General features: G+C 39.8%; 2 long non-coding RNA genes across 6 annotated transcripts in view; one reads left to right on the top strand and one right to left on the bottom strand.

Annotated features, from left to right (window-relative positions):
• Nucleotides 1-26643, top strand: part of LOC307179976 — a 590142-nt gene that overhangs the window by 562467 nt on the left and 1032 nt on the right. For 2 of the 3 annotated variants that reach the window (XR_013825630.1, XR_013825631.1), the window contains one exon: nucleotides 13148-13758. This is a non-coding gene — a long non-coding RNA (uncharacterized lncRNA). Of the gene's footprint in view, nucleotides 1-13147; nucleotides 13759-26643 lie in introns of those variants that run through there. The other variant, XR_013825629.1, reaches the window with a different exon arrangement.
• Nucleotides 1766-26643, bottom strand: part of LOC307179974 — a 247619-nt gene continuing 222741 nt past the window's right edge. For all 3 annotated transcript variants that reach the window (XR_013825625.1, XR_013825626.1, XR_013825627.1), the window contains 3 exons: nucleotides 2444-2532; nucleotides 2152-2195; nucleotides 1766-2031 (listed from right to left, as the gene is read on the bottom strand). This is a non-coding gene — a long non-coding RNA (uncharacterized lncRNA). The remainder of the gene's footprint in view (nucleotides 2032-2151; nucleotides 2196-2443; nucleotides 2533-26643) is intronic.

Below are 26643 nucleotides of genomic sequence, written 5' to 3'. Positions count from 1 at the left end.
GAGTTTTGTGCAGTTGATCTAGGATTTGGCTAGAAGGCAGCAGCCCCAAGAGGGACACAGCTTGCCAGGGTGAAGGAAAGTCAGGCTCACAGCCAGCTGCGGTACCCTGTCCACAAGCAAGTTCATGGACAGACCAAGCAGGGGAAAAGGCAACAGCACCCCTGGGACAGGGGCTTCTGAGGGCTGGAGGAACAGCTGGGGTGAAAGGGTTGCTGAAGATGCAGGAAAAGATGGGCATTAGCCACTGCACATGCTGTCTCAGGTCCAACCTTCGCCAAAATATTCCCATCTTATCCCCACATGTATTTAGAGCCTTTTTAGGAAAATATTCCCTCTGCTTTCAGCTCCTAATAAAAGTGCTGACATATAAAAACATTTTTATGAAATTAATAAAGGAATAACCGGGCTTCCCTGGTGGCGCAGTGGTTGGAGAGTCCGCCTCCCGATGCAGGGGACACGGGTTCGTGCCCCGGTCCGGGAAGATCCCACATGCCGCGGAGCGGCTGGGCCCGTGAGCCATGGCCGCTGAGCCTGCGCGTCCGGAGCCTGTGCTCCGCAACGAGAGGCCCCAACAGTGAGAGCCCGTGTACAGAGAAAAGAACAATATGACTAGTAAAGGAATAACCAAGTCTCCTCAGAATTAGATCGATGTAGGCTTGAATTAAGCTGTATGCCCTCTTTTTTTAAAGGCAACTAGCCCCAGTACACATTTATACGTATGAAATCCTCAACATTCGACCATTTTTTCTCTATAAAACGACACTTTCATCCTTGAACAAAATAGGTTCGTTTATGACAAAGGAAAATGGGGATGGGCTTCGAAGTGACTTTGATGAGTTAAGAAAAGTGACAGTGAAAGAAAAAGAAAAGCGAAGAGGCAACTGTCTGGTTTAGACCTACTGTACAGCACAGGGAACTCTACTCAATACTCTGTAATGACCTACATGGGGAAGGAATCTAATAAACAGTGGATACATGTATAGGAATAACAGATTCACTTTGCTGTACAGCAGAAACTAACACAGCATTAAAAATCGACTCCAGTAAAAATTATTTTTTAAAAATGCAGAGGGGGTCATGGCTCTATAGTATTTCACTGGCTAAACATCCCACACTTTATTTCTTCCTTCTGCTCTTTATGGACTTGTGTCGTTTTGATTTTTTAAAATTTTACTCTTACACACAGTATTTCTATGAACATTCGTATGTCATGCGTCCAAACGTACAAATGCAGGAAATTTTCTCATGTGCGTGTGTAGCATGCAGGTGATGACGGAGTATGAGGTTGGAAGTCAAATTTCATTTTCCTCTAACGGATATCAAATTGTGCCAACCAGCCTTTCCCCACTCCCATGAGTGCCACATCGATGATATACCAAATGTCATTTATGAATGAAAAAAAAAATGCAGAGGGGGGAAAAAAATCCTCCAATGTAAGGACATGCCGACGTTCCTCTGTAGTTCTACCATAAGACAACTGTTTAAGGGCTTGTGAAAGTGCAGCTAAGGTGAACCAAATGGGTTGTATGGTTATATTCTATGTAATAATGGTTTCAGTGTCTGCAAAGGTTTCCGTTGCTATAAAGGTCTATCTAATTCTCCTTACAGAAAATTCTTATAAGGAGTAAGGTATCGAGGTGTGTGGGCATGTTTCTGTGTATATATATCTAATGATTATATTTAATATGTATAAGTCATTCGTTCACCAGTTTAATAGCTGCTATTAACAGAGGCATTTGGCATTCAAAGACTTTTGTAAGAAAGGTATATATACAACCCAACTCATTTATAATTATCACTTTTTAGACATGTAATTTAAAGCACCAATTTTTAATAGCATTTAAAAATCAGTTTTAATATCACTGAATATTCAGAAAACGTGATACTGTATCATGTAACTATTTCTTGAGGGACACACCTTGCAAACCAGCTTGTCGGTATTAGCCTCAAAACCTTGACTCCTTGAGGGAAGGCTGTGTTTTTCCACTTTGTCTCACTATGTGCCCCAAGACATAGAGGAGTTCTGGGCTTCTGGTAGACAAAGAAAAAGTCATTTTTGAATGAAGGGAAGAAGAAAAGAATTGTGGGATCAGACGATCTGATCCCAAGGAAATGTCTCTGCCCGCATCATTTTCCCCGCCCCCTACTCACCATGAAACACACTCCAGGAGACTGGAAACACCAAAAACATCACTCTGAGGAAAAAAAAAAAAAATCTATTCTTTCTTGCTAAACGAACTTTTAAGCAAAACTCGATAGCAAGTTTAATACATTGCTTTTCACATTGTCAGTGATCGGTAAACATTTTTCCACTTCTCTTCTACAAGCTTTCACAAGTTTGCTTTTTTCACCATTTATTGACTAACTCCATAGTTTCCCACATCCATTCAAGTCTAAACGCTGTGAAAAAGTGGATCGTGCTTGCCTGATGCTCATACCGTACCTTGATGCTCCCTGGTACCCGTCCACTGATGTAGCCAGGGCTGACCCGTTAGTGATGGACCATATCGTCCATGGCACTGGAGTTAAGTGCTGTGGATAGAGCAAACGTCTGTTAGATGTGGGTTCATGTCTCAAGAAGGCTGTGGGGTAGAGTGGATATAGCTCATAGAACTTATAGTTAATCGGCTCTCTGGAACAAACGGTATCGAATGCCCAAAGAAACACGGATCTTTGGTGAAAACAAAGCAAAACAACAGGAACCAGTTGAGGGCTGTCCTCCGTCATGGAAGAGTTTCAGATTGTTTCCCACTCGTATTGTAGTTGGGAACACACTGAGGGGACATCAACAGAATGGTTTGCAATTGTCTTTCAGGAACAATCCCTCATTTCCAAGGGCTCTTTGGTTCCTGCATACTGTAAAACTCCTAGAGGAAAACGCAGGCAGGACACTGACATAAAATGTAGCAATATCTTTTTGGATCTAAGGCTCAGAAAACAAAAGCAGAAATAAACAAATGGGACCTGATTAAACTTAAAAGCTTTTGCACAGCAAAGGAAACCATCAGCAAAACGCCAATACAACCTACTGAATGGGAGAAAATATTTGCAAATGATACAATCGATAAGGGGTTAATATCCAAAAATATACACAGCTCATACAATATAAAAAACAAACAGTTCAATTAAAAAGTGGACAGAAGACCTGAATATTTTTAAAAAGTAAATGGATATCCCTTCAGAAAGTTAAATCATAAGTGTGTGTGTGTGCGCACGCGTATGTGTCTATATAAATATATAGATACCTGCAACAACACACTATGTATGTGTACATATGTAAATGTATATGTGTATACGTATAGTATGTTTTTACAGGTATCTATATGTGTGTTATAATATGTGTTTGTATATATATGATGTCTTACTAGGAAAAGCTACATATTCTAACGTCAGTAAAATCATGTTTAATGCATAAACCAAAATTTTGAAAGTGTTCCTATATGTGTCACTCATGGTAATGTAAATGAATCAGTTGCAATCACCTATAAAGACAGACAGTGATTTCACTTGAAAAATACTGATTAAATTCAGCCCTTAAGAATGCATAGATAAAATACATGATTCAGGAAGGTTAAAGGAAAACAAAGACCAGTTGTGGCCTGGAGCGATGCAGCTCAAAAGGAAGCAGAGGGAATTACATTAATACGATGCAAAACAGAAGTTACAGAAAACACAGTAAATAAAAATGTATCCCATTTACACACATGTACCATTCAGAGTGAAGCTATTTATTGCCGTGAGCCTTTGAGAAGGAAACTATTCATAAATGTAAGAATGATGGAAAATCCTCTCTCAAAAGTTGTTTGTTTCAGTCAAATTAGCATGAAACAAACATGTTCATCAGACGCTCCACTCTCTTCCATAACTTACTAGTCGATTTTTCTATTCAGCTTTTCCCAGTTGGTTCATACACAGATATACATATCTATATATCCTGCATTCTAATGTTTTGTCAATTAAAATGATTGCAAACAGCTTCTATAAGTGTGTGGCTTCTTTTCCTTTCCTTTCCGTCTTAGTTTGAGTGTAGACGAATTAGTTTCAAGACGTACCATTTCCACCTTCATTCAGTTCCAATATTTTCTAATTTAAATGATCGTGCCGTCATGGTCCCACTGGTTACTGAGGAGAGAGGGGATTAATTTTCAAACTTTTGTGTAACTCGTCCTCCCATTTCTTTACACTGGCTTTATAATTCGCGATGTGTTCATTTGCTGTTAAAGTTCTGTGGGACTCAGAGACGCATGTTGAGTCTCCGGTTTGGGGGCCGTCGTGTTCTACACATGCACCTTAGGAAATGTATTCGTTGTGCGTTAGCTGTACTATACAGATACTCCATATTTTCTCTTGATGTAGTCTGCTTAATGTACCAATTGCCACGAGCAGAAAGTTAACTCACTAAGGTTATGGATTGGTCGAGTTCTCATTGTTACGCCAAATGTGCTTCAAGTATTGATGCGCTGCTAATAAATATACACAAGTTTAGACTTGGAGTATCTTCCTGGAGCAGTGAACTTCTTAGCAATACGTAGTTACCCTGTATTTTCTTTTACTTGAATTTGATTTATAATATTAGTTTCTGGAATACAGCAAAGTGATTCAGTTATATATATATATATATTTTTCAGATTATTTTCCATTATAGGTTATTATAGGATTCTGAGTATAGTTCCCTGTGCTACACAGTACATCCTTGTGTATCTATTTTATGTACAGTAGTTTGTATCTGTTAATCCCAAACACCTAATTTACCCCCCTTCCCCTTCGGTAACCATAATTTTGTTTTCTATGTCTACTGACCCTCTTTACGTGGAATAATCCTTTGTGACTTCTAGTTCATTTTCTCCAATATCAACAGTTACATCCACCTACTCTTGAGCAGCAGATATGTGACATTTCTTTTTCCATCTAGTTGCTTCTTACATCTGTGTTCTCTGCAAACAGCATACGGATGCATTTTCTGATAACTCAATCCTCCAGTTGTCATCTTGGAATAGGAAAATTGATTTGATTAGCATTTGGTAGGATCTTGATGTATCTGTGCGCTTTCTACTCTCTTTCATCTTACACGGCTCCCCTTCCATAGCCATCCTCCTTTCTTTGATTCTTTGCAACTAGCCCTCCAGTTTTTCCTGTTACATTTCCAGAAGTTATATACCCTCTGTGCATGATTTTAATGACTTCTCTAGATACTTTAATGCACATATTTAAGTCCTAAAGTAATCTACATCATTCGTGTGTATCAACTCGAATCAAATCCCCAAGTGTTAGGCTGCTGCAGCCTTTCATGTGTATCATTATACAATCTGAACTTTGTTTAGATTTTTCCCCACGTTTGCTTCTTCCCCCCTCCCTCCGCATTCTCTGCATTTCTCTTTGAATATGTTCTTTCTTTAACGCATCCTTTATTGAATATGTTCTAATTATTTAATGCATCCTTTAGACTTCACTGAAGAAAGCAGTGTTATCGGCAGACCTCTCCTTTTTGTTGTCTAAAAATACCTTTACTTCCTGTTTGCCTTAAAAGGAGCTTCTCTGGACATACAATCCTAGGTTGACAGTTATTTTCATTCAGAGTTTTGAAGGTATGCATAATTCCAGTGGCTACTCGTTTCCACGAGAAGTCAGGAGACAGTCTAGTTTTTTTCTACTAAAGGTAGAAACGTGGCTCTTCCCTCTACAGCTTCTTTAACATCTGTGTTCTGTGTTCTTTGCTTCTTTGACGACAACATACCTTGCCTTGGATTTTTTTTTTCATTTACACTCTCAGATAGGTTGTGTCTCCATCCAGGCAATGGTGTCTTGCTTCTGTTCTTGAAATTTCTTAATCATTGTGCGTTTGATACTGCCTTCTTCCCAATCTCTCTATCATGTCTTTGTAAAACTCTAATTACATGTAGGCAGTGATTTCTGACCCCCTTTGTTCTATGTCTTTTAATGCCTCTTTCCTACTTTCCCTTTTTTTTGGGGGGGGTCTTTTTTGCAACATTCTTTCTAATGTGCCCCAGTCTACCCTCTGGCTTACTAATTTTCTCTTCATTTGCTGTTTAAGTCAATCGTTTTGCAAGTCGGCTGGCAAAATTGTGGCTATAACCTTGTTTCTTCATCATATTTCCCATGCATATGTTATTTCTTCTAATATTTTACACGTACTTCTTTTTCATTTGGACTTTTAGGGGCCCGATTGCTTTTGCATTTGCAGACCTCTTTCTGTGGGTTGTTGTTTCTGCTTCTCTCCTGGTGCCTCTTTTCCTTGGATGATTTTTTGGTTTTTGTTTGTTTTTGTGGGGATGTTTAGATGAGTTGGTGTTCCTGGCACTGTATTTATAGGAATTCTTTGAGGATTCCATTTGAAGTGCATCCCTCTGAAGAAAATGTCAGTGTGTTTCTACCAAGCCTTTGGAGGTACATCCAGTTTAGAACTATTTTAAGCTATGGTTTCAATTTAGGATTTTCAGGCAAACAAATGGAATGAATTCTGGTGGCAAAGACACACAGGTAAAGGATTTTCTTGGACGTATCGGGGGGAGATTCTGGTTTTTTCTCATTCATTCGTTCATTCATTCATTTATTTCTCTTCATCCACACCGAGCTCAGACTGGGAAGTATTCTCAACGATGTGCTTTTCAACAAGACTTCCCTCGTATGATATCACTTATATGTGGAATCAAAAAAGTACAGCAAACTAGTGAATATAACAAGAAGAAGCAGACTCACAGATACAGAGAACAAACTAGTGGTTACCAGCGGGGAGGGGCAGGATGGGGGAGGGGAGTAAGAGGTACAAACGATTACGTTTAGAATAAGCTACAAGGACGTATTGTACAACACGAAGAATATAACCCACATTTTACAATAACTATAAATGGAGTATAACCTTTAAAATCTGTGCATCACCATATTGGACACCTGTAACTGATGATTTGTAGAGCAACTATACCTCAATTTAAATCAAAAAGAAGATTTCCCTTACATACTGTTCATTTTCTGCAAATGCACACTTCTTTTGGGGATCTTAGTGTTTGGGGCTTGCTTTTGGATGCCTGCCTAACCTTCTTGGACCAGACGATGTTTCCATCCCTTTCTCCTACTCCCTTATATGTGCTCGTGTACAAACCAGCATTTACGTTACCAGGGTTGGCACGTGCATATACGAAAGGGAAAATTCCCAGTTCCCAATTCCATTTCTTCTTTGGACTTTCGCTCCCTTTCATTTCTCTCATCTCTGAGGAATATACTCCTCTTTCCAGCTGCTCTGTGATGACTTATTTATTCGTTTAAAAAATTTCCCCGCAGTGTGTTGACTCTGAGGTTTTATGTAAAACAGACTTTCTGCCATGTTTGGGTGGCATGTGCTCCTTGTACTCTGACTGTTTTGTCTGCCTTCGACATAGCTTTCTTGGTATTAAGAAGTATCAGGAACGTAATCCTTTTTAATAGAAAGCATATTTTCTGTCAATTAACAATTTGGAAAGGGTAGGAAAGGAAGTTAAACATTTTTGCTCAGTCCAACAGCATGATTTCTTTCATTTTATCTGTTGCAATGCAATCTCACATTAAGAAATAAAGTATGGGGACCTCCCTGGTGTGGCAGTAGTTAAGAATCTGCCTGCCAATGCAGGGGACACGGGTTAGATCCCTGGTCCGGGAAGATCCCACATGCCATGGAGCAGCTAAACTCATGCGCCACAACTACTGAAGCCCACGCTCTGCAACAAGGGAAGCTACTGCAATGAGAAGCCCGTGTACTGCAAGGAAGAGCAGCCTCTGCTCGCCGCAACTGGAGAAAGCCTGCGTGCAGCAACGAAGACCTAATGCAGCCAAAAATAAACAAGTAAATAATTTTTTTTGCAGTACGCGGGCCTCTCACTGTTGTGGCCCCTCCCGTTGCGGAGCACAGGCTCCGGACGCGCAGGCTCAGCGGCCGTGGCTCACGGGCCCAGCCGCTCCGCGGCATGTGGGATCTTCCCGGACCGGGGCACGAACCCGCGTCCCCTGCATCGGCAGGCAGACTCTCAACCACTGCGCCACCAGGGAAGCCCAATAATTTTTTTAAAAAAAGAAGAAATAAAGTATGTCTAGGGATGTTTCTTGCCTATTGTTGCTTCAGTTTGTTTCAAGTACAGGTCATGCTCTGCACCAGGAAAAATGCCTACCAGTTTCTTCTTTTACATCTTGTTGGCATACCCTTCTGCACTACTAAAATGTTAGGACTGATCATGGGATCTCATTTTAATTCATGAACCTTGCTAATGCCAGGATTACTCCCCAGCACTGGGACAATACACATTTCCTCCTTGGACAGCAGATTCCAAGCTGAGGAAGGAACTTCAGGAACAGCTTTATGAACCCGTCTCTCTCTTTCTACCTCACCCCTCTCCCCACCTCTGTCCCGCCCTCTGTAATACGCATGTATAATCTTTATTAAGATGTATGCATTTCAAACTGTTTATCGAGTTAAAATTTACATACTCTGCGATTCACCCATTTAACGGGTCAATGCCATGGTTTTTTAATAGTCTCTCAGATTTGTGCAGCGATCACCGTAATCCATTTTTAGAATATTTTTGTTACCTTAAAAAAAAACCCACACTCCTTAGCAATCACCTCCCAACCCTAGGCAACCAGCAATCTACTTTCTGTCACTATAGACTTACCTATTCTGCACACATCATGTAAATGGAATCATATATTATACTATGTGATCTTCTGTGTGGGGTTTATTTGACTTGACATCAGGTTATGCACGTCCTAGCACGTAACATGACTTCATGTCTGTTAAGTGTTGAATGGTATTTCATTGTATGCACAGACCATATTTTTTCTATGCATTTATCTGATGACGGACATTGGGGTGGTTTCCACTTTTTAAGCTGTGATGAATTAATGATGCTGTGAACATTCGTGTACAGATTTTTGTGTAGATGTGTTTTCCTTGCTTTTCTGTGTATACCTAGCAATGGATTTGTAGGGTCATAGGATCACTCCGTACTTACTGGAGGCACTGCCAGATTGTTTCCCAAGACAGACGTACCACTTTATGTTCTCACCAGCCATGGGCAACAGTTCCAATTTCCCTAAATCCTCTCCAACACTTGGTATTGTCTTCTTGACTGTAGAGTGTGTGTGTGTGTGTGTGTGAAGTAGTATCTCATTGTGGTTTTGTGTTTCCCTGATGGCTTACACATATCATCTTTTTTAAAATTAATTTTTATTGGAGCATAGTTGATTTACAATGTTGTGTTAGTTTCAGATGTACAGCAAAGTGAATCAGTTTTACGTATACCCACTCTTTTTTAGATTCTTTTCCCATATAGGTCATTACAGAGTACTGAGTAGAGTTCCCTGTGCTATACACTAGGTCTTTATTAGTTATCTATTTTATATATAGTTGTGTGTATATGTCAATCCCAATCTCCCAATGTATCCCTCCCCTGCCACCTACCCCCTGGTAACCATGAGTTTGTTTTCTACATCTGTGACTCCATTTCTGTTTTGTAAATAGGTTCATTTGTACCATTTTTTTAGATTCCATATATAAGCGATATGATATGATGTCTTTTTCTGACTTACCTCACTCAGTATAACAATCTCTCGGCCCATCCACGTCCCTGCAAGTGGCGTTATTTTGTTCTCTTTATGGCTGAGTAGTATTCCATTGTATATATGGACCACACCTTCTTTAGCCATTCATGTGTTGATGGACATTTAGGTTGCTTCCATGTCTTTGCTACTGTAAATAGTGCTGCTGTGGACATTGGGGTACATGTATCCTTTTGAATTACGGTTTTCTCCAGGAATATGTCCAGGAGTGGGATTGCTGGGTTGTATGGTAGTTCTAGTTTTAGGTTTTTAAGGAACCTCCATACTGTTCTACACAGTGGCTGCACCATTTTACAGTCCCACCAACAGTGGAGGAAGGTTCCCTTTTCTCCACACCCTCTCCAGCATTTGTTATTTGTAGATTTTTTGATGATGGCCATTCTGACTGGTGTGGTAGCATTGTATTGGTAGTTTTGATTTGCATTTCTCTGATAATTAGTGATATTGAGCGTCTTTTCATGTGCTCTTGGCCATCTGTATGTCCTCTTTGGAGAAATGTCTATTTAGATCTTCTGCCAATTTCTTGGATTGGGTTGTGTTTTTTGATACTGAGCTGCATGAGCTATTTATATATTTTGGAGATTAATCCCTTGTCAGTCGCTTTGTCTGGAAATATTGTCTCCCATTCTGTGGGCTGTCTTTTCATTCTGCTTATGGTCATATATCATCTCGATGGGGAATAATCCAGACATTTTAAAGCCTCTTCTCTATAAAGCTTCCTATGGTGCTTCCCCTACATTTTTATTTATTATTTGTTTAATTTCTATAAGTCTTGATTGAGGAAGCTTTTGGAAGACAGAATCCAACTCATTGTTTCCTTCTCAATTTTCAGTGGATTATAAAATCGTTGGTCAAATTTTCATGAAGATGGTCCTTGCATAAATACATATATTTTCAGTATATTGGAGAAAAATGAGAAATAAAAATGCATATTTTTCCTCACGAGAATATAATAAGTTGATGATGATGGTGGTGGTGGTGATGAGTTCTATTATTTCCATAGGTAACAAATATATTCATAGCCCTTCATTTCTTCTATAAGGTAACTGTGGGGGGGTTTTCTCCTCTTGTATCAAAGTTTATAGCAATAATTTACAATGTAGAACACTGAGTTTTCTGACCAGCACTTGTTCTTGTGTCTCTTTGTAATTTTCATGTCTATATGATCACCCAAGCATGGGGATAACTGCCAATCACATTTCACTATGACCAGTGAGGAATGCAAGAAAGAACAGCTCACAGGCAAACTGTCTATTTTATTGCAGTTTATTCTAAAATACAACAAATTTTAATCTATGTTCTATCTTGATTAACAGACTCAGTATGCATTCTAAAATGTATTCTAAAGTAGAAAGTATTCAACTTCGCCAAAAATTGTTATACCATCCGCCACTGGGCGTGAAAACAAACTAAACCGTAAACACTTTTTATTTGATTCTCCTTGGAGGAGCAGTGCATAAACAGCTTCTCTGGGGATTAGATAAGGTAGTTGATTTACTGAATTTAGTTAAAATGTTACATTCCAATGCATGTGTGACTTGAGATTAATCCTATTCTTTTTCTATGGAGGGAAGTCCTGCCTTTTATTGGCTTAGAAACATCTGATAACCTTGGCCACAAGATCAACTCATGGAATGGTAAGCAAGTTACTGAAATATGATTATCATTTCTATTTGTTTTTGCATGTAGGAGAGACTTAGAAGGTTCACAGGCTAATTCACAACTACATTCAAGTACGCTTTCAATGAAGCCTGCACATGTCAGACGTCCTCTAAACGTGTATTCCCCTAGGCCTTCCAGTCGTCAGAATCCTCGAATATATTTTCCTTTCATAAAAACTCCCCCAAAGGCAAGGGAGAAGGATTAACCCACAACTGGGATATATGTTCTGATCTTTTAGTTACGGAGTTGTTGATTTTCACAAACAAACGTGATGCCAAGGAAATGTGCCCTTTTTCCTCATTTTAAACAAAACCGCCATGGCTTAATTTCAGATGTAAAGAAACATTTGGAGAGTTTAATGGAGACTGAAAAATTAACACATGGTGTTCCAGACTGCATTTCTTACCTGTGTTTTCGTTCTGTAGGTTGGAAAGGAAACAGCATGGACTACTATTTATTTATCTTCTTAAGATATTTAGTCAGCAAAATACACATATAAATTTAACTTTTCAAATTCATCTCACCACCCACGATGAGGGTTTATTAAGAGAAACTCAACAGTTATATCCCACTAGAGGGAATTAGGCATTCTTCAAAAGGGCATGGATTTTTCCAGTTAGGGATTTAAGTGGTGGGTATGATTGTGGAAACCCAGAATCTCAAAATTTATAGTTATCATTACAGTAAGATTCTTAGAATAAACCAACTCCCTCATTTCTAACAGCTGGCAAAAGTTTTCAACGGAATGACCCAACTTGTTGCGAGAAGTATCCTAAGGAGTAATTTAACTTGATGGTTCAATGACAGAAATTGAAACTGTCTCTCAAATTCACGGGATATGTAGTAAAAAGTGCGGTGAGCCTTAGGAGAGATGCAACCAGGAAACTCATTTCATGTTCAGGATATTTTGAGTCATGGAGGTTATTGACACATAAGGCCCCTGTTCCTATTCTACATTGATTTAAAAAAACCTCTAATTAAATAGTAATAGGAAAAATGCTTTCAAAACGATCATTTCAATATATGTGAGAATCTCCACAAGGATACGAAATGAGATGCTCTTGTTTAAAAAAACTGCTTTTTTTGGCCGAAAGTTTCCATGGATAACAAACATCTTTCTAGTGCGCTCCCATTCTTGGTTAATGGTTCTTTTCCCGGATGCAGAGTTTTCCTGCACCAGTCTCCCAAGATGATGGCGACAAGGATACGTCAAGAATGAAAAAGGTACACTCTATTATAAGAGCTCTATACATAACATATACCATTAGAATACGGAAGTATCAAGGATACACCATTTTCTGAAATCAGTTTCCATTTCTGATAAATAACCTATCCGTTAACCTAAACCAGGTGTGTATGCATCTGTTGACCAACATTGGAACTTCTATCTCTTGCACATCAATGTCTTAGCTGATGCATGTTTGAGGAGAATGGAAACTCTTTTTGGATTCATCCAGAATTATCCTGGGTAGCTCTTGTTTCTCCACCATCTGCATAAAAGGTGACCTTGTCTAGATATTCTGCCACATCACGTCCACATTCTAGCACCCACAAGAGGAAACGTCAGCTGGAAGAGATGAGTGACTTAAATTTGTACCCAGTGGTTTCCATCCACATCCCATAAGCTAGCACACAACTGTATAATGAAATGGCTTCTCTCCATCTGGCACTGTGTTTGCTTCTGTAGATGCTGTGATGACAAAAGAGCCAGAACTTACCGTTTACAGCAAGATTCGCTGTGGAGCTTTTAGCTATGCTAGACCTGTGCAAATATTAAAACACAGATGAGGAGATGGGATTAAGTATTTGGCAAACTGGGAGCAGTTTTCCTGTTTTTAAAAAATATTCTGGCATATGACAATGTAGTTTTTTTTTATCCTAGGAGCCATCTAAGATAAAGTCTGCCCTCCCAACCTACAAAAGTCTAATGTAGAAGAGGAATCAAGATGGCAGAATAGAAGGATGTGGAGCTCATCTCCTCCCATAAGTACATCAAAAACACATCTACATGTGGAACAATTCTCACAGAATACCTACTGAATGCTGGCAGAAGATATCAGACACCGAATACTGCAAGAAAGATCTCCACGTCATCAGGTAGGACGAAATGCAAAAAGAAAAAAAAAAAGCAATGGGGACAGGACATGAGCCCATGGGAGGGAGCTGAAATGAGAGTTGAGCCCCAGGGGCCATGACTTAGGAAGCAGGGCTGAAATCTGAGCCGTCTCCCTCCTGCTGCGCAATCCACAGATTTACGCTATCACTACCCTCTTTGGAAACGCAGCACCTGTGGGACATCTGAGCATGGAGAACTGCTCCCATGCCTGGGACAGGTTCAGCCTTAGCAGCTGTGGGCTTTGCGGGTGCACGGATGCAGAGGTAGGGCCAGGGTCTGGGATGCTTCATACCTCACATAGTGGGTCCAGGTGCGCAACTACTGAGGTCCTGGGACCTGACTTCAGTGGGTCTGTGCTGGTGGCTTTGTGAACACTGCGCCTGAGGGACACCATGGCTGATGGCATCCTCATGGTTGAGGCGGGGCTGAGGGCAGTGCCAACAACAGTGTACTTTCTGAACCTGTACAACAGGTGACAGGCGATACCACAGAGCACAGTCCCTGGTGGGTGGACAGCTCTCGTGGGGGAATACTCAGAGGCTTCTCTCCCAGTGGAAATGCTCCAGTCCTACTACCTCACACTAAAGCTCAGAGAAACAGATCTGGGGGCTTCTACTGCAATAATTCAGAAGTAGGCCCTGCATCCTAACAGAGTGGTGACACTAACAGGATAACAAGGAGGGTGCCCTGGATAGCCAGGGCAGGCTCCCATCCTCACAACACCTGTCACACTCCCTACCCAGCGGACAATGGCCAGCACACAGTAAGAAAATACGCTGCAGGCAACCATACTAAAAAGAACCCCTGGACCAAAATAACAGACTGATGCAGGCCACACAGGGATGCTCCCACATAAAAACAGCCCTCGAATACCACACTAGATAACTGTCTCCCCTAAACTCACAGAATCAGAGAAATATATAAGTAAAAAGAAGCACAGGTTCCACTCCCAATTAAAAGACCAAGAAAATTCCCCCGAAAGAGAAAGCACTGAAATAGACCTCTTCTGTCTAATAGATACCGAGTTCAAAAAGGAGGTAATGAATATACTGAAGGAATTAAGAAAAGCTATCAACATACAAAATTAATACAGAGAAATCTCTGGCATTCCTATACACCAACAACAAAAGATCAGAAAGAAATTAAGGAAACGATCTCATCTACCATCACATCAAAAAGAATAAAATACCTAGGAATAAACCTACCTAAGGACATAAAAGACCTGTACTGTGAAAACTATAAGATGCTGATGACAGAAATCAAACATGACACAAACAGATGGAGAGATACATCCTGTTTGGGATTGGAAGAATCAATATTTTCAGGATGAATATAATAGCCAAGGCAATTTACAGACGCAATGCAATCCCTACTAAACTACAAATGGCAATTTTCACAGAACTAGAACAGAAAAATTTTAAAGTTCTATGGAAACACAGAAGACCTTGAATAGCAAAGCAATCCTGAGAAAGAAAAAAACACAGCTGGAGGAATCAGGCTCCTGGACTTCAGACTACATTACAAAGCCACAGTAATCAAGACAGTATGGTACTGGAACAAAAACAGACACATAGATCAATGGAACAGGATGGCAAACGCAGAAATAAACCCACACACCTATGGTCAATTAATCTATTACAAAGGAGGCAAGAATATACAATGGAGAAAAGACAGTCTCTTCGATAAGTGGTGCTGGGAAAACTGGACAGCTACATGTAAAAGAGTGAAATTAGAACACTCCCTAACACCATACACAAAAATAAACTCAAAATGGATTAGAGACCTAAATGTAAGACCAGACACTGTAAAACTCTTAGAGGAAAACATAGGCAGAATACTCTTTGACATAAATCACAGCAAGATCTTTTTGGATCCACCTCCTAGAGTAATGGAAATAAAAATAAATAAATGGGACCTAGTTAAACTTGAAAGCTTTTGCACAGTAAAGGAAATGATAAACAAAATGAAAAGACAACCCACAGAATGGGAGACAATATTTCCAAACAAAGCAATCGAAAAAGGATTAATCTCCAAAATATACAAATTGCACATGCAGCTCAATATTAAAAAAACAAAACCCAATCAAAAATGGGCACAAGATCTAAATAGATGTTTCTCCAAAGAAGACATACAGATGGCCAAAAAGCACATGAAAAGATGCTCAACATTACTAATTCTTAGAGAAATGCAAACCAAAAACTACAATGAGGTATCACCTCACACCGGTCAGAATACGATCATCAAAAAGTCTACAGGACTTCCGGGAAGATGGTAGAAGAGTAAGACGCGGAGATCACCTTCCTCCCCACAGATACACCAGAAATACATCTACACGTGGAACAACTCCTACAGAACACCTACTGAACGCTGGCAGAAGACCTCAGACCTCCCAAAAGGCAAGAAAGTCCCCACGTACATGGGTAGGGCAAAAGAAAAAAGAATAAACAGAGACAAAAGGATAGGGACGGGACCGGCACCAGTGGGAGGGAGCTGGGAAGGAGGAAAGGTTTCCACACTAGTACTAGGAAGCCCCTTTGCGGGTGGAGACTGCGGGTGGCGGAGGGGGAGCTTTGGAGCCGCGGAGGAGAGCACAGCAACAGGGGTGCGGAGGGCAAAGCGGGGAGATTCCCACACAGAGGGTCGGTGCCGACCGGCACTCACCTGCCCGGCCGGGTGGGGCTGGGAGCTGAGGCTCGGGTTTCGGTCAGAGTACAGGGAGAGGACTGGGGTTGGCGGCATGAACACAGCCTGCAGGGGGTTAGTGCACCACAGTTGGCCAGGAGGGAGTCCGGGAAAAAGGTCTGGACCTGCCAAACAGGCAAGAGACTTTTTCTTCCCTCTTTGTTTCCTGGTGCGCGAGGAGAGGGGATTCAGAGCGCCGCTTAAAGGAGCTCCAGAGACAGCACGAGCTGCGGCTAAAAGCGTGGTCCCCAGAGACGGGCATGAGACGCTAAGGCTGCTGCTGCCGCCACCAAGAAGCCCGTGTGTGAGCACAGGTCACTCTCCACAGCCCCCTTCCGGGGAGCCTGTGCAGCCCGCCACTGCCAGGGTCCCGGGATCCAGGGACAACTTCCCCGGGAGAACGCACGGCGGGCCGCAGGCTGGTGCAACGTCACGCCGGCCTCTGCCACCACAGGCTCGCCCCGCATCTGCACCCCTCCCTACCCCCGGCCTGAGTGAGCCAGAGCCCCCGAATCAGCGGCTCCTTTAACCCCGTCCTGTCTGAGCGAAGAACAGACGCCCTCCGGCGACCTACACGCAGAGGCGGGGCCAAATCCAAAGCGGAGCCCCTGGGAGCTGTGAGAACAAAGAAGAGAAAGGGAAATCTCTCCCAGCAACCTCAGGAGCAGCGGATTAAAGCTCCACAATCAACCTGATGTACCTGCATCTGTGGAATACATGAATAGGCAACAAATCATCCCAAATTGAGGAGGCGGACTTTGAGAGCAAGATTTACGATTTTTTCCCCCTTTCCTCTTTTGCCGTGTGGATGAAAGGCTCTTGGTGCTGCAGCCAGGAGTCAGTGCTGTGCCTCTGACATGGGAGAGCCAAGTTCAGGACACTGGTCCACAAGAGACCTCCCAGCTCCACACAATATCAAATGGCGAAAATCTCCCAGAGATCTCCATCTCGACACCAGCACCCAGCTTCACTCAACGACCAGCAAGCTACAGTGCTGGACATCCTATGCCAAACAACTAGCAAGACAGGAATACAACCCCACGCGTTAGCAGAGAGGCTGCCTAAAATAATAAGTCCACAGACACCCCAAAACACACCACCAGACGTGGACCTGCCCACCAGAAAGACAAAATCCAGCCTCATCCACCAGAACACAGGCACTAGTCCCCTCCACCAGGAAGCCTACACAGCCCACTGAACCAACCTTAGCCACTGGGGACAGACACCAAAAACAATGGGAACTACGAACCTGCAGCCTGCGAAAAGGAGACCCCAAACACAGTAAGATAAGCAAAATGAGAAGACAGAAAAACACACCACAGATGAAGGAGGAAGGTAAAAACCCACCAGACCTCACAAATGAAGAGGAAATAGGCAGTCTACCTGAAAAAGAATTCAGAATAATGATAGTAAAGATGATCCAAAATCTTGGAAATAGAATAGAGAAAATGCAAGAAACAAACATTTAACAAGGACCTAGCAGAACTAAAGATGAAACAAACAACGATGAACAAAACAGTAAATGAAATGAAAAATACTCTAGATGGGATCAATAGCAGAATAACTGAGGCACAAGAACGGATAAGTGACCTGGAAGATAAAATAGTGGAAATAACTACTGCAGAACAGAATAAAGAAAAAAGAATGAAAAGAAATGAGGACAGTCTCAGAGACCTCTGGGACAACATTAAACACACCAACATTTGAATTATAGGGATTCCAGAAGAAGAAGAGAAAAAGAAAGGGACTGAGAAAATATTTGAAGAGATTATAGTTGAAAACTTCCCTAATATGGGAAAGGAAATAGTTAATCAAGTCCAGGAAGCACATAGAGTCCCATACAGGATAAATCCAAGGAGAAATACGCCAAGACACATGTTAATCAAACTGTCAAAAACTAAATACAAAGAAAACATATTAAAAGCAGCAAGGGAAAAACAAATAACACACAAGGGAATCCCCATAAGGTTAACAGCTGATCTTTCAGCAGAAACTCTACAAGCCAGAAGGGACTGGCAGGACATATTTAAAGTGATGAAGGAGAAAAACCTACAACCAAGATTACTCTACCCAGCAAGGATCTCATTCAGATTTGATGGAGAAATTAAAACCTTTACAGACAAGCAAAAGCTGAGAGAGTTCAGCACCACCAAACCATCTTTACAACAACTGCTAAAGGAACTTCTCTAGGCAAGAAACACAAGAGAAGGAAAAGACCTACAGTAACGAACCCAAAACAATTAAGAAAATGGGAATAGGAAATATACATATCGATAATTACCTTAAATGTAAATGGACTAAATGCTCCCACCCAAAGACACAGATTGGCTGACTGGATACAAAAACAAGACCCATATATTTGCTGTCTACAAGAGACCCATTTCAGACCTAGAGACACATACAGACAAAGTAAGGGGATGGAAAATGATATTTCATGCAAATGGAAACCAAAAGAAAGCTGGAGTAGCAATTCTCATATCAGACAAAATAGACTTTAAAATAAAGACTATTAGAAGAGACAAAGAAGGACACTACATAATGATCAAGGGATCGATCCAAGAAGAAGATATAACAATTGTAAATATTTATGCACGCAGCATAGGAGCACCTCAATACATAAGGCAACTACTAACAGCCATGAAAGGGGAAATCAACAGTAACACATTCATAGTAGGGGACTTTAACACCACACTTTCACCCATGAACAGATCATCCAAAATGAAAATAAATAAGGAAAACACAAGCTTTAAATGATACATTAAACAAGATGGACTTAATTGATATTTATAGAACACTCCATCCAAAAACAACAGAATACACATTTTTCTCAAGTGCTCATGGAACATTCTCCAGGGTAGAGCATATCTTGGGTCACAAATCAAGCCTTGGTAAATTTAAGAAAATTGAAATTGTATCAAGTATCTTTTCCGACCACAACGCTATGAGATTAGACATCAATTACAGGAAATGATCTGTAAAAAATACAAACACATGGAGGCTAAACAATACACTACTTAATAACAGTGATCACAGAAGAAATCAAAGAGGAAATCAAAAAATACCTGGAAACAAATGACAATGGAGACACGATGACCCAAAATCTATGGGATGCAGCAAAAGCACTTCTAAGAGGGAAGTTTGTAGCAATACAATCCTACCTTAAGAAACATCTCAAACAACCTAACCTTGCACCTAAAGCAATTAGAGAAAGAATAACAACAACAACAAAAAAAACCCAAAGTTAGAAGGAAAGAAATCATAAAAATCAGATCAGAAATAAATGAAAAAGAAATGAAGGAAATGATAGCAAAGAACAATAAAACTAAAAGCTGGTTCTTTGAGAAGATAAACAAAATTGATAAACAATTAGCCACTCATCAAGAAAAAAAGGGAGAAGACTCAAATCAATAGAATTAGAAATGAAAAAGGAAAAAGGAGAAGTAACAAATGACACTGCAGAAATACAAAAGATCATGAGAGATTACTACAAGCAACTCTATGCCAATAAAATGGACAACCTGGAAGAAACTGACAAATTCTTAGAAATGAACAACCTGCCAAGACTGAATCAGGAAGAAATAGAAAATATGAACAGGACAATCACAAGCACTGAAATTGAAACTGTGATTAAAAATCTTCCAACAAACAAAAGCCCAGGACCAGATGGCTTCACAGGCAAATTCTATCAAACATTTAGAGAAGAGCTAACACCTATCCTTCTCAAACTCTTCCACAATATAGCAGAGGGAGGAACACTCCCCAACTCATTGTACGAGGCCACCATCACCCTGATACCAAAACCAGACAAGAATGTCACAAAGAAAACTACAGGCCAATATCACTGATGAGCACAGATGTAAAAATCCTCAACAAAATACTAGCAAACAGAATCCAACAGCACATGAAATGGATCACACACCATGATCAAGTGGGGTTTATTCCAGGAATGCAAGTATTCTTTAATGTACGCAAATCAATCAATGTGATAAACCATATTAACAAATTGAAGGAGAAACACCATATGGTCATCTCAATAGATGCAGAGAAAGCTTTCGACAAAATTCAACACCCATTTATGATAAAAACCCTGCAGAAAGTAGGCATAGAGGGAACTTTCCTCAACATAATAAAGGCCATATATGAGAAACCCACAGCCAACATTGTCCTCAATGGTGAAAAACTGAAAGCATTTCCACTAAGATCAGGAACAAGACAAAGTTGCTCACCCTCACCACTCTTATTCAACATAGTTTTTGAAGTTTTAGCCACAGCAATCAGAGAAGAAAAGGAAATAAAAGGAATCCAAATCGGAAAAGAAGCTGTCACTGTTTGCAGATGACATGATCCTATACATAGAGAATCCTAAAGATGCTACCAGAAAACTACTAGAGCTAATCAATGAATTTGGTAAAGTAGCAGGATACAAAATTAATGTACAGAAATCTCTGGCATTCCTATACAATAATGATGAAAAATCTGACAGTGAAATGAAGAAAATACTCCCATTTACCACTGCAACAAAAAGAATAAAATATCTAGGATTAAACCTACCTAAGGAGACAAAAGACCTGTATGCAGAAAATTATAAGACACTGATGAAAGAAATTAAAGGTGATACAAATAGATGGAGAGATATACCATGTTCTTGGATTGGAAGAATCAACATTGTGAAAATGACTCTACTACCCAAAGCAATCTATAGGTTCAATGCAATCCCTATCAAACTACCACTGACATTTTTCACAGAACTAGAACAAAAAATTTCACAATTTGTATGGAAACACAAAAGACCCCGAATAGCCAAAGCAATCTTGAGAACGAAAAAAGGAGCTGGAGGAATCAGGCTCCCTGACTTCAGACTAGAATACAAAGCTACAGTAATCAAGACAGTATGGTACTGGCACAAAAACAGAAAGATAGATCAATGGAACAGGATGAAAGCCCAGAGATGAACCCACGCACATATGGTCACCTTATCTTGATAAAGGAGGCAGGAATGTACAGTGGAGAAAGGACAGCCTCTTCAATAAGCAGTGCTGGGAAAACTGGACAGGTACATGTAAAAGTATGAGATTAGATCACTCCCTAACACCATACACAAAAATAAGCTCAAAATGGATTAAAGACATAAATGTAAGGCCAGAGACTATCAAACTCTTAGAGGAAAACATAGGCAGAACACTCTAGGACATAAATCACAGCAAGATCCTTTTTGACCCACCTCCTAGAGAAATGGAAATAAAAATAAACAAATGGGACCTAATGAAACTTCAAAGCTTTTGCACAGCAAAGGAAACCATAAACAAGACCAAAAGACAACCCTCAGAATGGGAGAAAATACTTGCAAATGAAGCAACTTACAAAGGATTACTCTCCAAAATTTATAAGCAACTCATGCAGCTCAATAACAAAAAAACAAACAACCCAATCCAAAAATGGGCAGAAGAACTAAATAGACAGTTCTCCAAAGAAGATATACAGACTGCCAACAAACACATGAAAGAATGCTCAACATCATTAGAGAAATGCAAATCAAAACTACAATGAGGTATCACCTCACACCGGTCAGAATGGTCATCATCAAAAATCTAAAAACAATAAATGCTGGAGAGGGTGTGGAGAAAAGGGAACCCTCCTGCACTGTTGGTGGAAATGTAAATTGATACAGCCACTGTGGAGAACAGTATGGAGGTTCCTTAAAAAACTACAAATAGAACTCCCATATGACCCAGCAATCCCACTACTGGGCATATACCCTGAGAAAACCATATTTCAAAAAGAGTCATGTACCACAATGTTCATTGCAGCTCTATTTACAATATAGCCTGGAAGTGGAAACAACTAAGTGTCCATCATCGGATGAATGGATAAAGATGTGGCACATATATACAATGGAATATTACTCAGCCATAAAAAGAAAGGAAACTGAGCTATTTGTAATGAGGTGGATAGACCTAGAGTCTGTCATACACAGTGAAGTAAGTCAGAAAGAGAAAGACAAATACTGTATGCTAACACATATATATGGAATTTAAGGGGAAAAAATGTCATGAAGAACCTAGGGGTAAGACAGGAATAAAGACACAGACCTACTAGAGAATGGACTTGAGGATATGGGGAGGGGGAAGGGTGAGCTGTAACAAAGCGAGAGGGAGGCATGGACATATATACACTACCAAACGTAAGGTAGATAGCTAGCGTGAAGCAGCTGCATAGCACAGGGAGATCAGCTCCGTGCTTTGTGACCACCTAGAAGGGTGGGATAGGGAGGGTGGGAGGGAGGGAGACGCAAGAGGGAAGAGATATGGCAACATATGTATATGTATAACTGATTTACTTTGTTATAAAGCAGAAACTAACACACTGTTGTAAAGCAATTATACTCCAATAAAAATGTAAAAAAAAAAAGTATACAAATAACAAATGCTGAAGAGGGTGCGGAGAAAAAGGGAACCCTCCTACACTATTGATGGGAATGTAAATTGGGGCAGCCACTGGGGAGAAGAATGTGGAGGTTCCTTAAAAAACTAAAAATAAAACTACCATATAATCCAGCAATCCCACTCCTGCGAATATACCTGGAGTAAAACATGGTTCAAAAGTATTATACGTGCACGCCAATGTTCACTGCAGCACTGTTTATCCAAGACATGGAAGCCACTTAAGTGTCCCTCAACAGAAGAATGGGAAAAGATGTGGTACATATATACAATGGAATACTACTCAGCCATAAAAAAGAACAAAATAATGCCATTTGCAGCAACATGGATGGACCTAGAGATTATCATACTAAGTGAAGTAAGTCAGAGAAAGACAAATATCATATTACTTATATGTACAATCTAAAAAATGATACAAATGAACTGACCTACAAAAGAGAAACAGACTGAGACCTTGAAAACAAACTTATGATTCCCAAAGGGGAAAGGTTGGGGGAAGGTTGAGTTTGGGATTAACATATACATACCACTATATATAAAATAGATTATCAACAAGAACCTACTGGAACTCTACTCAATAATCTGTCATGTAAAAGAATCTGAAGAAAAAGGATAAATGTATATCTATAACTGAATCACCTTTCTGTACACTCAAAACACAGCAGTGTAAATCCACTGTAATATAACATAAAAATTAAATTAAAAAATAAAGGCTATCAATAGGAATGCAGATTACTGTAAAAAGGAACTACAAAATATAAACACGGGTCAAGGAAAATTAGAAAATTCACTTGCTGACACGGAAGTGAGCTAAAGGCACTGATTAGTAGACTGAATAATACACAAGAGTGAATATAAGTGATCTGAAAGATAGAATAATGGAAATTGACCAATCAGTACAGGAGAAAGACAAAATTTTAAAAATGAAAGCAATCTAAGAGATCTATGGTATATGAAGCATGCCAATCTATGTGTAATAGGGATTCCAGAAGGAAAAGAAAGAGAAAAGGGGATCCAAAATGTATTTGTAGAAGTTCTGGCTGAAACCTTCCCAAACCTAAAGAAGGAAACAGATATCAAGTACAGGAAGAATAGAGGGTCTAAACAAGATGAGCCCAAACAGACGTATAACAAGCTGTATTATAATGAAAATGGCAAATGTTAAAGAGAGGATTCTAAAGGCAGCCAGAGACCAGCAAAGAGTTAATTACAAGAGGACCCCCATAAGGCTGTCAGCTGATTTCTCTACAGAAACGTTGCAGGCTGGAAGGGAGTGGCAAGATATATTCAAATTCCTAAAAGGGAAAAATCTGCAGCCTAGTATACTCTACCGAGTAAGATTATCATTTAGAATAGAAGAGAGAAAGAATTTCTCAGATAAGCAAAAACTAAAAGAATACGGCAAAACCAAACATATCCTAAAAGAAATATTGAAAGGTCTTCTCTAAATAAAGAAGCGGCAAGAATCTATGGCAAAGAAAAATCACAATTGGAAAGTAAATCACTTAAATAAATAAGCTAGTATACAGATATTTTAAAAAGATTTATGACTGATGATAATCACAATGGACAGCAAAAGGATAAACGTGGAGACGTAAACAAGGACAGCCAAATCCTAAAATGTGGGGGGAGAGAGTAAGAAAATGTAGATTTTTTTTAAAAGAATGTGCTTGAGCCTGTATGACTAACCATGTAAAACAAGTAATCACAAATCAAAAATATACGAAAGATTCACAAAAACCAAACAGAAAAGAACATAAACATAATACAAAAGGAAACCATCAAGCCACAATAGGAAAAAGAGGAAATACAGACTCAACTGGAAAATGTTTAAAATGGCAATAAATACATATCTGTCAATAATTCCCTTAAACATCAACAGACTAAATGCTCCAATGAAAAGACAAGAGTCTACAATACGCTGCCTACAAGAGACTCACTGTAGGTCAAAGGACACACACAGACTGAAAGTGAAGCCACCATCACCCTAATACCAAAATCAGACAAAGACACTACAACAAAAAGAAAATTATAGGCCAATATCTATGATGAATATACATGCAAAAATTCTCAACAAAATAGTAGCAAACGAAATCCAACAACACATGAAAAGGATCACACATCATGATCAAGTTGGATTCACCCCAGGGTCACAAGGATGGTTCAACATAGGCAAATCGATCAATGTAATTTACCACACAGATAAAAGACAAAAACCATATGATCATCTCAATAGTTGCAGAAGAAGCATTTGATAAAACTCACCATTCATCCATGATAAAAAGTCTTACCAAAGTGTGTACAGAGAGAACATACTCAAAAGCTGTTTATGACAAACCCACAGCCAGTATAATACTCAACAGTGAAAAGCTGAAAGCCTTCCAACTAAAATCTGGAACAAGCCAAGGATGCCCATTCTCACCACTTAGGTTCAACATAATACTGGAAGTCCTAGCCACAGCACTGAGGCAATAAAAAGAAATAAAATGTATCCAAATTGGAAGGGAAGAGGTAAAATTGTCACCATATGCAGATGACGATACTATATACAGAAAACCCTAGAGACTTCACACACATCTACTAGATCTAATAAATGAATTCACCAAAGTAGCAGGATCCAAGATTAACATTCAAAAATTGGTTGCATTTCTTTACACTAGCAATGAAACATCAGAGAGGGAATGTAAAAAACACTGTACCTATTAAAATAGCACCAAAAATGAAATAAAATACCTGACGGAGGAGCTGAAAGACTTATACACTGACAACCATAAAGGAAATTGAATGAAGACATTTTAAAGAAATGGAGGGCTCCCCTGGTGGCACAGTGGTTGAGAGTCCGCCGGCCAATGCAGGGGACACGGGTTCGTGCCCCGGTCTGGGAAGATCCCACATGCCGTGGAGCAGCTAGGCCCATGAGCCATGGCCGCTGAGCCTGTGCTCGCAACGGGAGAGGCCACAACAGTGAGAGGCCCACATACTGCAAAAAAAAAAAAAAAAAAGAAATGGAAAAATATCCCATGTTCTTCATTGGCAGAATTAATGTTGTTAATACTATCCAAAGCAATCTACAGATTTAATGAGATCCCTAACAAATTTTTCACAGAACTAGAACAAATAATCCTAACATTTATACGGAACCATAAAAGACCCAGAATGGGCAAAGCAGTTCTGAAGAAAAAGAACAAAGCAGGAGGCAAAACCCTCCCACACTCCAGACTATACTACAAAGCTACAGGAATCAAAACAGCATGGTATTGGCACAGTAACAGACATATGGATCAATGGAACAGAATAGAGAGCCCAGAAATAAACCCACACACCTACGGTCAATTAATCTTCAACAACAGAGGCAAGAATATACAATGGGAAAAAGTCTCTTCAGCAAGTGGTGTTTGGAAAATTGGAAACCTGCACGTAAATCAATGAAGTTAGAACACTCCCTCACAGCATAAAATAAACTCAAAATGGCTTAAAGACTTAAACATAAGACACAACACCATAAAGCTCCCAGAAGAGAACATAGGCAAAACATTCTCTGACACAAATCATACCAATGTTTTCTTAGTTCAGTCTCCCAAGGCAATAGAAATAAAAGCAAAAATAGACAAATAGGACCCAATCAAATGTATAAGCATTTTGCACAGTGAAGGAAACCATAAACAAACTGAAAAGATAACCTATGGACTCGGTGAAAAATATTTCCAAGTGATGCGACTGGCAAGGGCTTAATTTCCAAAATAAACAGCTCATACAACTCAATAACAAAATAACAAACAAACCCAATCAAAAAATGGGCAGAAGACCTAAACAGACATTTCTTCAAAGAAGACTTATAGATGGCCAACAGGCACATAAAATGATGCTCAACATCAATACTTACTAGAGAAATGAAAATCAAAACTATAATTAGGTACCACCTCACACTGGTTAGTATGGCCATCAAAAATCTACAAATAATAAATGCTGGAGAGGGTGTGGAGAAAAGGGAACCCTCCTACTCTGTTGATGGGAATGGAAATTGATACAGCCACTATGGAGAACAGTATGGAGCTTCCTCAAAAAACTAAAAACAGAACTACCCTATGATCCAGCAATCCCATTCCTGGGCATATACCCAAAGAAAACTGTAAACATACA

Source organism: Stenella coeruleoalba, assembly GCF_951394435.1.
Source record: "Stenella coeruleoalba genome assembly, chromosome: X".
NCBI lineage: Eukaryota > Metazoa > Chordata > Mammalia > Artiodactyla > Delphinidae > Stenella > Stenella coeruleoalba.
This window is presented reverse-complemented; position numbering and strand designations above follow the sequence as displayed.